This window comes from Corvus brachyrhynchos, unplaced genomic scaffold (genome assembly GCF_000691975.1).
Source record: "Corvus brachyrhynchos isolate BGI_N302 unplaced genomic scaffold, ASM69197v1 scaffold28, whole genome shotgun sequence".
Taxonomy (NCBI): Eukaryota; Metazoa; Chordata; class Aves; order Passeriformes; family Corvidae; genus Corvus; species Corvus brachyrhynchos.
Window position 1 is genome coordinate 7,817,013 of NW_008246058.1, and position 10,583 is coordinate 7,827,595.

At 36.9% G+C, this 10,583-nt stretch overlaps 1 long non-coding RNA gene across 3 annotated transcripts in view; it reads right to left on the minus strand.

The window, feature by feature from the left end:
• LOC108449595 overlaps window positions 1–10,583 on the minus strand; it is a 79,312-nt gene that overhangs the window by 47,557 nt on the left and 21,172 nt on the right. For 2 of the 3 annotated variants that reach the window (XR_001865819.1, XR_001865818.1), the window contains exon 2: window positions 923–1,009. This is a non-coding gene — a long non-coding RNA (uncharacterized LOC108449595). Of the gene's footprint in view, window positions 1–773; window positions 1,010–10,583 lie in introns of those variants that run through there. The other variant, XR_001865817.1, reaches the window with a different exon arrangement.

Sequence of the window (10,583 nt, forward strand, 5' to 3'; positions counted from 1 at the left end):
GAAATCCCTTGTTGGGCCAAAAATATAATGAGATATCATCTTTTATCTAGGTAGCAACATTAAGAGCTAATTCATGAATTCTCATTTACAGATAGTTTGATTTCTGATCCAAATACTGTCCCTAGTTCTACACTTGAGAAGATGCTGAATAAGACTGCCATTCAACTAAAGATGCTATATATAGATAATCAAATACATTGACAAAATTTAATTGATGCAAAACTTCAGTTAAACTTTCCAAGGTTAAAAAAGAAGTTCTTAGTATGTTTTTAAAGTGACAGTTTGCTTTTACCATATATACATAGAGTGTGACTAGATTGCCCTACAAAAATGTAGGTTTTATACACCTTTCTTTGTATCCCTGTGTTGAATAATTTCAAGCATTAATTTACATTTCATTATTGATGCAACAAGCAATGACTTTCCATTAAAAGCGATTTGTTAATACATCTCTCTGTATTTCTAATCTTACTTTCTGATAGCTATCGTACATTTGCTAACCTTAGTGAGTGAAAATGTCAACAATTTAAACAATTTTGTTCAAATGAAGAATGGTTACTAGAAAGTGCTGGATGAAATCAACTACTATTTTAAAACCCAGGGTTTATTTTGAGGTATAATAATGTTTAATAACAATATCTACATAAAGTAAGTTTGAATAAACATCACTACTCTTTTTACAAATCATAATTTTTATTTTATTTTTAAACTCATGTCTTAAAACAAATTGATTAGGTTTTGCATGTATGAAGTTCATTTTTAAACTACAAAGATACAAACCATAATTTTTATTTTATTTTTAAACTCATGTCTTTTTAATACTTATTCCATAATGTCTATCCAAATGAAGAATGGGAGGGCAAGAACTTGGAAAAAAGGCACCTGGATGCTTCTTGGAGGAAAATGCCAAATTATAACAAACCTCTCCAAGTTCCACCAGCTGCTGCTGCTTCATTATGGGAATGTTCTTGTTTTAGGGAGGAGATGTTGCCAACCATATCTGGAAAAGCTGAAGGAATAGAGAATACCCTGTCAAACAACATTTTGTAGCAGTTCTTTGTTCCTAACCAATATGACTTAATTTTATAATTTCTACTCTTTTAAATTCAAATAATAAAAGAAATAAATCTGTCATCCATGTATGCCAATACCATACATCAATGAAAACCCCCATTTTGTTACAATACAATTGGGAAAGTGTCATCATACAAGACCAGCTACAGAGTCTCCTAAGTGTACATTCCAGTCAGAATATAGATAAGACATTGTGGGTGATAAATTGCAGTCAACCCCTTAAACCAAACTGCAATTCTTATTCTATGGATAAATATCCAACCTTTGAGCTTATTATCTGACACCGCACATAGAAACAAGTCTGTCTTGGGGTGACTTTATGATGTGTATCCCATATCGCTGCCTATGCCCAGAAATTAATTCTTGTGCCTTTCTATGCCTATAAACTGAGCCTGAGAGGAGGAAGGAAAAACTGAGCAAAACTTTTTCAAAGCAGTTTGCAGCTTGTTCAAGGTCACACAGAGAGAGCGATTTTTTTTCCCAGCCAGCTTTCAGCCAGTTTTTCAGTTTCTTTTTCTCCGGAGAGAGACTGAGAGTTGAACTTTTTTTTCCTTCCCTGGAATTTTGGGGTTTTTCCCTTTTTCTGTGGATTGCTTCAATATCAGAACACATTGGGAGGACTTTCCACTGAGCACAGAGGGCCTGGCCCTGGGCCAAGCCCCAGCTCCAAGGAGACCAAAGGGGGGGCTCTAACACTTTACCAGGTTTTTTCTTCACAGCAAAAGATTTTATTATTTAGCATTATTTTCCTTTTCCTGTGTGTTTGTTAAATAAATAGTTTTTATCTCTTTCACTTTCCTTTGAGGAAAATTTATTTCTCCAGAACCTGGTGGGGGGAGGGGTGGTTGTGCCTAGAGAGGATATATCTCTAAATTTGACCAAACCGGAACAAAGTCAGACAACACTACCAACACATTTTTAAATGAAAGACTTCATAGGAATGAAATAAATTTATACAGGGAAACAACATAGTGGAAATGTACTAATTTCTTATTTCAAATCTCTTGACTGTTGAGTCTTAAGGCTTCATTTTCCACAGCTGTTGGTAGAATTGTAAGTATATTGGTAGTCTAGACAAATCAGAATATTAATGAAGAGAGATGACCTATGAAAGTTTCCATATTTTTGTCTAAAAATATTTTTAGACTCCAAATGCATCTACCAACTTCTGCAGATTATAGTGTATAAGACTGAATACTCATATGTTTTTGTACAGGATTTGCTATGCAGGGGTGTTTCATTTGGGTCTACAAATCTTTAGACAACAGTGTCATCTTTTAATAACTTATATTTCCATTGTTTGAATGGTGTTTAAAGAGGATGCAAAGGTCCTTGAAGAAGTCCAGGGAAGGGCAACCAAGCTGGTGAAGTGGCTGGTAGGCACATCCTGTCAGGAGCAGCTGAGGACTTTGGGCTTTGTCTAGCTTAAAGAAAAGGAAGCTGAAGGATGACCTCATCATTTGCTACAGCTTCCTGAGGAGGTAAAATGGAGAGGGAGAGGCTGACCTCTTTTCCCTGATATCCAGAGGCAAGTGTGTGTGAATGGCTCAAAGCTGCATCAGAGAAGGCTCAGACTTGATGTGAGGAAACATTTCTTTACTAAGATGATCATCAAATACTAGAAAAAGCATCACAAAAAGGTCATCAATGCCTGTTACTGTTCAAAAGGCATTTGTACAATGTCCATAATATCATGCTTTAACTTTTGGTCAGTACTAAAGTGGTCAGGCAGAAGGACTAGAAAATAATTGTGGTAACTTCCAACTGAAACTGTTCTATTCTATTTTTGAGATAAATGTGTAGTTCTCTTATATTCAGAAAAAGTCTTAAATGAATACTCACATAAAAGCTCAAAGGTTCAAACCTGGAAGTCATGAAAAAAACCTGTTATCAATTCATTCATTCATGTATTCATTAAGATTTTTCATAAACTTAGAGGCTTGACTAATAATGTTTTAAATTTTGGCCTTGGAAAGAGTTTTAAACTACTCTTTAAGAAGAGTGGACATGTGTTATTTTCCTGAATTTTTGTTGAAGATTTTGGGCTGGGTCACAAGTGTTAGAATAGCCTCAGTTTTTAAACTGTGCACCTCCTGACATATGGTAGGATCCACAAGGGGAGAAATGTGTTCTTGTGGCAGCTACAAGTTACCATATAATCTTCCCAGACAACCTAAATTTTCTTAGAAGAACTATTATACAGTCAAATATCCTGCAAACACTTTTCCCATGTTGCTCTCTGGAATATTATGGATCAAAGTTTATTGATGTCCTTCCTTCCTGGACACTGGATCACTGGGCTTCATCACAGTAACTGTGTTAATGCTTACTCTCAACAGGACTGTTTGTATTTTGTGAGATGCTAAGAAATTCTTCTAAGTGTAATCCTTTGTTCTTGATACAGCTGTTGCAATAGGAATTATTTGAAGTAGATTAGCTGGTTGGTAAAATTTTTTACTATCCTAGAAGCAATTATGACACTGATTTTCTTCTTTTTATTAAAGATAAAACTTACAGATTTGAAAAAGTGCTTTAGCGAATGTTCCTGCATAATCTTTTTATATATACCTACTCTGAGCTCAGATTTTAAACAAAAGTCAGTGTTTTGTTCATGATTTGTATAGTGCTTTCATTTGTTTTTCTTTTTCTGTCTCCCTATGTTTCTGCAACCTTGATTTACAGCTGGTTTGCCTTGATTAAGTCTTTTTAATATTCTAGAATATGTGGTCCCACAGCTCAGACATTTTTTTCCAGTAGTGAAATTTGCCAGCTGAAATTCTCCTTTTTTATTGCATTCTGCCTTTAAACACCTGCTTCTGGGAAATGATTGGATGCTTTTAAGCAAACTTCATCACATAAAAGACATTTATAGTAAAATAAGTGACTTGTCTCAGAAGGAAATGACATTAAAGGAATATCTCTGAGCTATAAGAAATCACAATGCTCTTTGAAACTGGAGAATATGCAATCTGTCCTATGCTGGAGATATATTTAAGACGTGATTAGACTTCTTTGTATAAAAGGGTAGCTGAAACAATGGCTGTCATCACATAAAAGGTGAAGAGTGTGAAGGTGGTCAAAAACTAAGTACATGGAATAAAAAATGGTTTCATTAAAATGTAATATTAAAAATAATGGATATGGATATGTCTGAATGTGGGAGCAATGCTAAAGGCATCAAGAGAAGAAAAATAAGATGAAAAAATGCACAGTATTCTGGGGGGAAATAAATTTGGGTTGCAATCCAGGAAGAGGATTTTGGCTTCCTTTATGTTACATGTTCAGAAGAACTGAATTTTGTAACATTTTATGTATATAATAAGGACTGTGCCAAATATATTTCATCACTAATTTCTTCTTTTATTCAAAGGGACTTTAGAACTGGCATTCATAGTAATTAATTCAGTTGGTTAGAGCATGATGCTAATAAAGCCAAGACTGTGGGTTCAATCCCTGTGAAGGCCATTCTCTTGAGAGTTGGACACGATACGCTTGTGGGTCCCTTCCAACTCAGAATATTGCCTAATTTTAATGAATTAAGCTGAATGAGGTGCTGTACTAGCTCACAGACTGCTGAACAACTGCTCCTATGGTTTAACTGTTAGGGATCCCAGTTGCATGATTTATCCCACACCAAACCTCAACCTCCCAGACAACGCCTGAGTGTGGCTCAGGAGAATAATGGGCCAAAGGCATCATGAAGGAAGATACCTTTTTTTACTGTGGAAGAGAATACAACCATATGGAGATGAATTATACTAGGTCATTTGTTCGCTATCAAGCAACAGGGCCTGTCCCTTTTTACTTACTGGAATAGACACAACCTATGAGCCTTCATATCAGTCACCTGAAATCAGACATTGTGTTAGGTGCAAGGCGATGTTGCACAATGCCAACCACTTACAGCATGAACACTTAAATTGTCTTTTCCCAAACTATTAATACTGCACATTTACTGTATAGAAACAATTTTTAAAGTTTCAAATAATAATTGCCTAATTACAGAATCACAGAATCGCAGAATATGACAAGTTGGAAAGGACTCACAAGGATTATCGAGTTCAAGTCTTAACCCTTCACAGGACCCTCCCCAAGAGTTATACCATGTGCTCGAGAGCACTGTCTAAACTCTTCTTGAACTCTGTCAGGCTTCATGGTCAATATGGCCAAGACAGCTGCCAATCTCTAATTGCTCATGAGATTCACTCTGTTGACCAGCAGCAGATCAAGGAGCGTGTATTTCCAAGTTGGCTTCCTTAGGACCTCTTCCATAAAGCTGTCATCCGGGTCTTTTAGGAATCTTCTGGCCCAGGTTGTACCAGCTGTGTGATGCTCCCAGTTAATTTCTGGCAAGTTGAAGTCATCCATAAGGAAAAGGGCTGTTGACTTGGAAGTGTCCCTCAGTTCCTCAAAGAACAAATTCATGAGCATCATTGTCCTGGCTGGGAGGTCTACAGCAGACTCCTACAATGACATCTGCATTATTTGTTGGGCCTGTGATTCTCACCCAGAGACTCTCAACTGTGCCATTGACCACTGTGAGCTCCATACATTCAAACCCTTCAAACACAATGACAATCCCCAGCTTTTCTGCCCTGCCTGTGCCTCCTGAAGAGCCTGTAACCATCCAACAGGGCACTCCAGACACAGGACTCATCCCATCAGGTTTCACTTACACCAGTAATGTCAACTCTCTGGGACTGGGCCAGAGCCTGAAAGTCCTCTTGTTCACTCCTCATGCTATGTGCAATAGTGTAGAAACATTTCAGGTGTACTACATTGGAGCCAACACCTCATGAAGCAGACTGAGACATCCTGTTAGTGCTCATTTCCTCAACTTCTGGCACACCATCCCATCACTCATTACTGGCGAGCCTGGGTTTTAACCTTTCCCCCTTTTAAACCAACTTTTAAATTAATACTTCTGATGAATGTGTTATTCATCCACTTTTTTTGCAAGAACTATTAAATCAGCATTTTATTTCAAGGTTTACAAAAGTTTAAAAGAAATAAAACAAAAAAAAAGATAAATAAAAAACAAGCAAGCTTTTTTCTTCTTTTTTTGGTGAATTCAGTTGTCCTCAAAATATTCTCATATTTACTTTAACATTGTTTTATGCTGTAGTATTCCTGAACTAAATTGAACCAGTCTTCATTTATGGTAATCAGTGTATATGACTTAAACTTATATGCAGAATGAAGCCCTCTTTGTTCCAAAGAGATCCCAAACAAATGATTGTCATTGCTGTGACTATGGAGATGTCATGCAGAAAGTCCTTAGTCCTGCCTTACAGTATTAACTCAATCATCTTTCTTGGTTTTGCCCTAACATGAGAGTTTAGTGATCACACTCACATTTTAGTCTAACATGTCACTACTAATATTTATCCTGACATAAATGTTAAATACTTTGGTAGCCAAAACATTTTTGACTGGCCATTTTCCAGTGGGAAAAAAGGTATAGATCACAACCTGAGGAATGCAGAGAAAAGAATGATATCCCAGAAGAGCAAACTAAAAAATGCAGTAAGTTCTTGCCCAACTAGACAAATACTTTTCCTAAATTTAAGTTCTTTGAATGTCCCTTGCTACATTCACCTCTCTGCTCAATACAGATCTGCCTTGCAATGAGATTTTCTTAGTGGATGACCAGAAGGGTACAGCCATCCCCAGTAAAGCCTCATGTATCAAAAATTCTGGTGGTGACTGCAGTAAAACTTGGAAATCCAGTTGAATATATTTTATGCATATATCATATGGTAACAACCAAAGTTCTTATAAGGCCTTGACATAAAACCAGAGAACACAAAAAATCATTTAGTCTTCAAACCAAGCAGTCATTTCCTGGCATCACAGTAAATCCACTGTTTTCCACAAATGTTCACTGGCATTTCTACATGCAATTTGTCCTGTGGTTTGTGCATAGAATTAAATTTCAGCCACTTCTACTGATCACATGGAGGACAAATGTAAAGTATAAACATATCCCTGCCAGAAGCAGAAGAGGCCTAGTCAAATCAACCTCTTGTCCAATTCTCATTATCAGTTCACTTTTGTATACAACTCTCTAAGTATTATATCCTGCAGTCTTCCTTGATGGGTTATGTAAATTTTGAGTCAAGTCCATAAAGCTGAGGTAGTTGATGAAAACAGTTAGGAAATGGCCAGAAGGCAAATAAGATAGTAGAGGTACTGATTTTTCTTTCTCATTCTTCATTAGATTACTACATAGAGTCTAATTGCAAAGAAAGCATAGAATTGTTACGAAGTTCCATGCAAGGTTTAAAATACGTCATGTTTAACGGTGTCTCTTCCTCTCTCTTTTTTTCTCTGACAATGAAGTACAGAGAAATGACATATTTCTGACCCTGCAGGAAGCCAGGAGATCAGGGAGGCAACTGAAGGCAACCTATGACATTAGCAAGATGAACTCTTTAAACAGAAACTCTGTTAAACTGAAAGACAGTACTGTTTATTTTAAGCATATTCTTAAGTTAAACAGATGTCCTTTAAATAAATGACAACCAACCTTTGAATTTGTATAATAAAGGACTGCATACAAGGAGGAGGTATTGTGTTGGAAATTAATAAAAAATGTCATGCAGTTCATCATCTTACACAGTACAAGTTATGACAAGCTGAAAATTCTTGCAGCCTGCCACACAAACCTGGTGAAAATGAGAGATTTTAAATAATTAGGCTTATTTGATATTAAATATAACAACACATTGTGTCTCTTGTCTGGCAGCTAAGGTTCTGAGCACCTGATTAAGGCCTCTGAAACAAGTCCGTAGAATGTAGGCAGTTAGATCCCTTGAAAAGAGAATTCCAAATTTACATTAATATTTTAGTAGGGGAATCTGTGGTCCAGTCAGCATTGTCATTCCAGACCAGCAAGAGTTGCAAGCACCTTAGCTACTTTTATTTTTGCATGGGGCTTTTTATTTAATTGAGTCGCTAAACATTTACGTGTTTCAGTTCTGCTCTTACCTTTCGACAGAGCCTAGAGAGAAATTTAAATTCCCAAGAGGGTTTTGATATTGTCTGAACCTACTTAAAATATATTGAATTAAACAAAAAAAACACATTAGATATTGGTTTTTTTTCCACTAACATTGCAGGCTAGAGAAGTTCTACTGCCTATATACAGCCTATAAGACACTGCAAAAATTTTGGAGACTGGACTTCAACTTTCATTCCTTTGTTTAAGTGTCACCCTTTCTCAATATGTATCATACCCATAGTTTTTACTTCTTACATTTTATCTTCTAAACACATAAGCCTTCCTATTCCTTCTTCTAGGCAAGGAATAACGAAGAAATAAACAAAAGAAAGATTAGCTCCTTAGCTCAATGATTACTCCTCAATTACTTTTGGTGTGGTTTAATATGTAATTGGTTTCGTTTTTGACATTTCACCGACTAAAATGGATGCTTAGTTCTGGATTCAGGACCAGAATGTAAATATACATTTCTAGAAAAGTCTCATAAATATTGTTATATATCCCTGGGTTGCTACTTCTTTGCTATTCTACTATACTTATTGCCTCTGACTATCATATCCTTAGGTATTAACTGTTCCAAGCAAAACCCAACCTAGTTTTTTGTCTTTGTTATTCTTTTCTTTGCCACAGGTTGGTGGAAAAGGCATTTTTTGCAGGGGAAAGCATTTCAGGTGAATAGGAAATTATAGGTAACATTTCTGATGATTAACTGGTGCAGTCGCACTAATCAGACTGTTAGAACACTGAATCACCTTTCTCTGCACCTCTCTCCATCCTTCAGCTGCTGTAATTATCTAAACAGCAAACCCTCTGAATCACTCACTCATAGGCAAATGTATGCATTTTAGGAACGCCTATATTAGTATTCCTTATGTAGTGATTGCCTTGACAGTAATAGATTAATTTTGGAAGCATAGTCACAATCAAATATGTAAAAAAGACTGTATGGATATAGCTGAGCATAACATTCCAAGAAAATGCAGACAGTATCAAAGATCAATACAGTATCAAAATCAGAATTGATATTTGAAAGTTAAACAGAACTCATCAGATAAAGCAGTGACAGGTATCTTTAAAAGACCTGTGTTTAGATATGAATTCTGATCAGTTAGCATTTGGAAGAAGTTCCTGAACTCTTCCTGATACAGTGACTACAACAAGAAAAAAACGAGCTGGAGGAGGTTACAAAGAAATAATAAAGAGATATAATGTGAGGGAAATACACTAAGACCTAGGTGCAGAAATGCAAACTCACACACACGCACACACTAATGTGATCATTAATCCTTGTGAAGTCTTAGTGTAACATCAAATAGAATGAATGTCATATATGAAGTATGAAGGAATTTCAAGGCCCAGTTTTCAAATACAGATTTCTAAATATAACTTCTTGACTGTATATTTAGGCATTAACCATATGTGTTGGTCATAAATTAACGCTGACTAGCTAAAACATGTATCTGGATACCTAAGAAAACCCAAACACCTCCTCCCCTCTCCCAAGGAATATTTGAAAGTCAACAATAGAGAATTACAGAATTCAATTTCATATAAAACGAAAACAAAGTATGATCTGGATTTTATTAAATTATGCTTAAAATATAATACAGCTATTTGGAGCTTGCATTATAAAGTGCCAGTAAAAGCATTGCCTAAAAATATCTTACCCATCCTCATTCCTTCTAATTATCTTAAGGTCAATTTAAAAAGAAAATAAAATAGGTGAACATGAAGGAACACTATAAATTCTAGACATAAATAGAGTGTCTTATACAACAAGCATTTGTAAAAATGTATTAAAAGAGGAATACATCATAATAAGGTTTTAGAAAAAAGAAACCCTAAGGCAACAGTAAATATGATTGCTAATCTGGTTTAAAACCCAGCAGAAAAACTGACCTCACTCAAGCTGCACCTCTTCCCTTGCCCCTTTTCAACAGCAGGGGACAGACCCCAAGTGGGAATCACATTTCCTGAAAAACTCACAATAAACACAACAATATCAATAAAAGAAGGCACCAAAGAGACAATGCTCTACCCACAAGTGAGTATTCACCACCCAACAAACAAAAACACTTCTGAGAGAGACGGGGAGGAGAGAGGAAGAGCCTGGCACTGTTTTGTAGACAAAGGCAAAATGCCATCTGTCCCCACGCAGCCCATCACATGGCGCCCGGGAGAACAAAGGCAGCATGAAGGACAGGCTCTTCCTGCTCACCTGCCTCTCCCCAGTCTGGACACAATGGAAGCCAGGGACAAAATAAAACCTGGGCAGCCGTTTCGAATGAGGAGTATTGCAGCCAAGCTGCTCACTCTACACTGCCCAGCCAGCTCCCTCTCAGCAGCTGTGGGGGTGCGGGTGCTGGTGTGGACTGGAGCTGCTCCAACCTGTAGTGGGCAGATTTATCCCAGTGCTGAGCAGCCACACAGTCCTGATCCTGGCCTGGCACATACCTCCCACAACAACAGCCCGGCAAAGAGATGGACGCCCTTCCTCTTCCAGCCC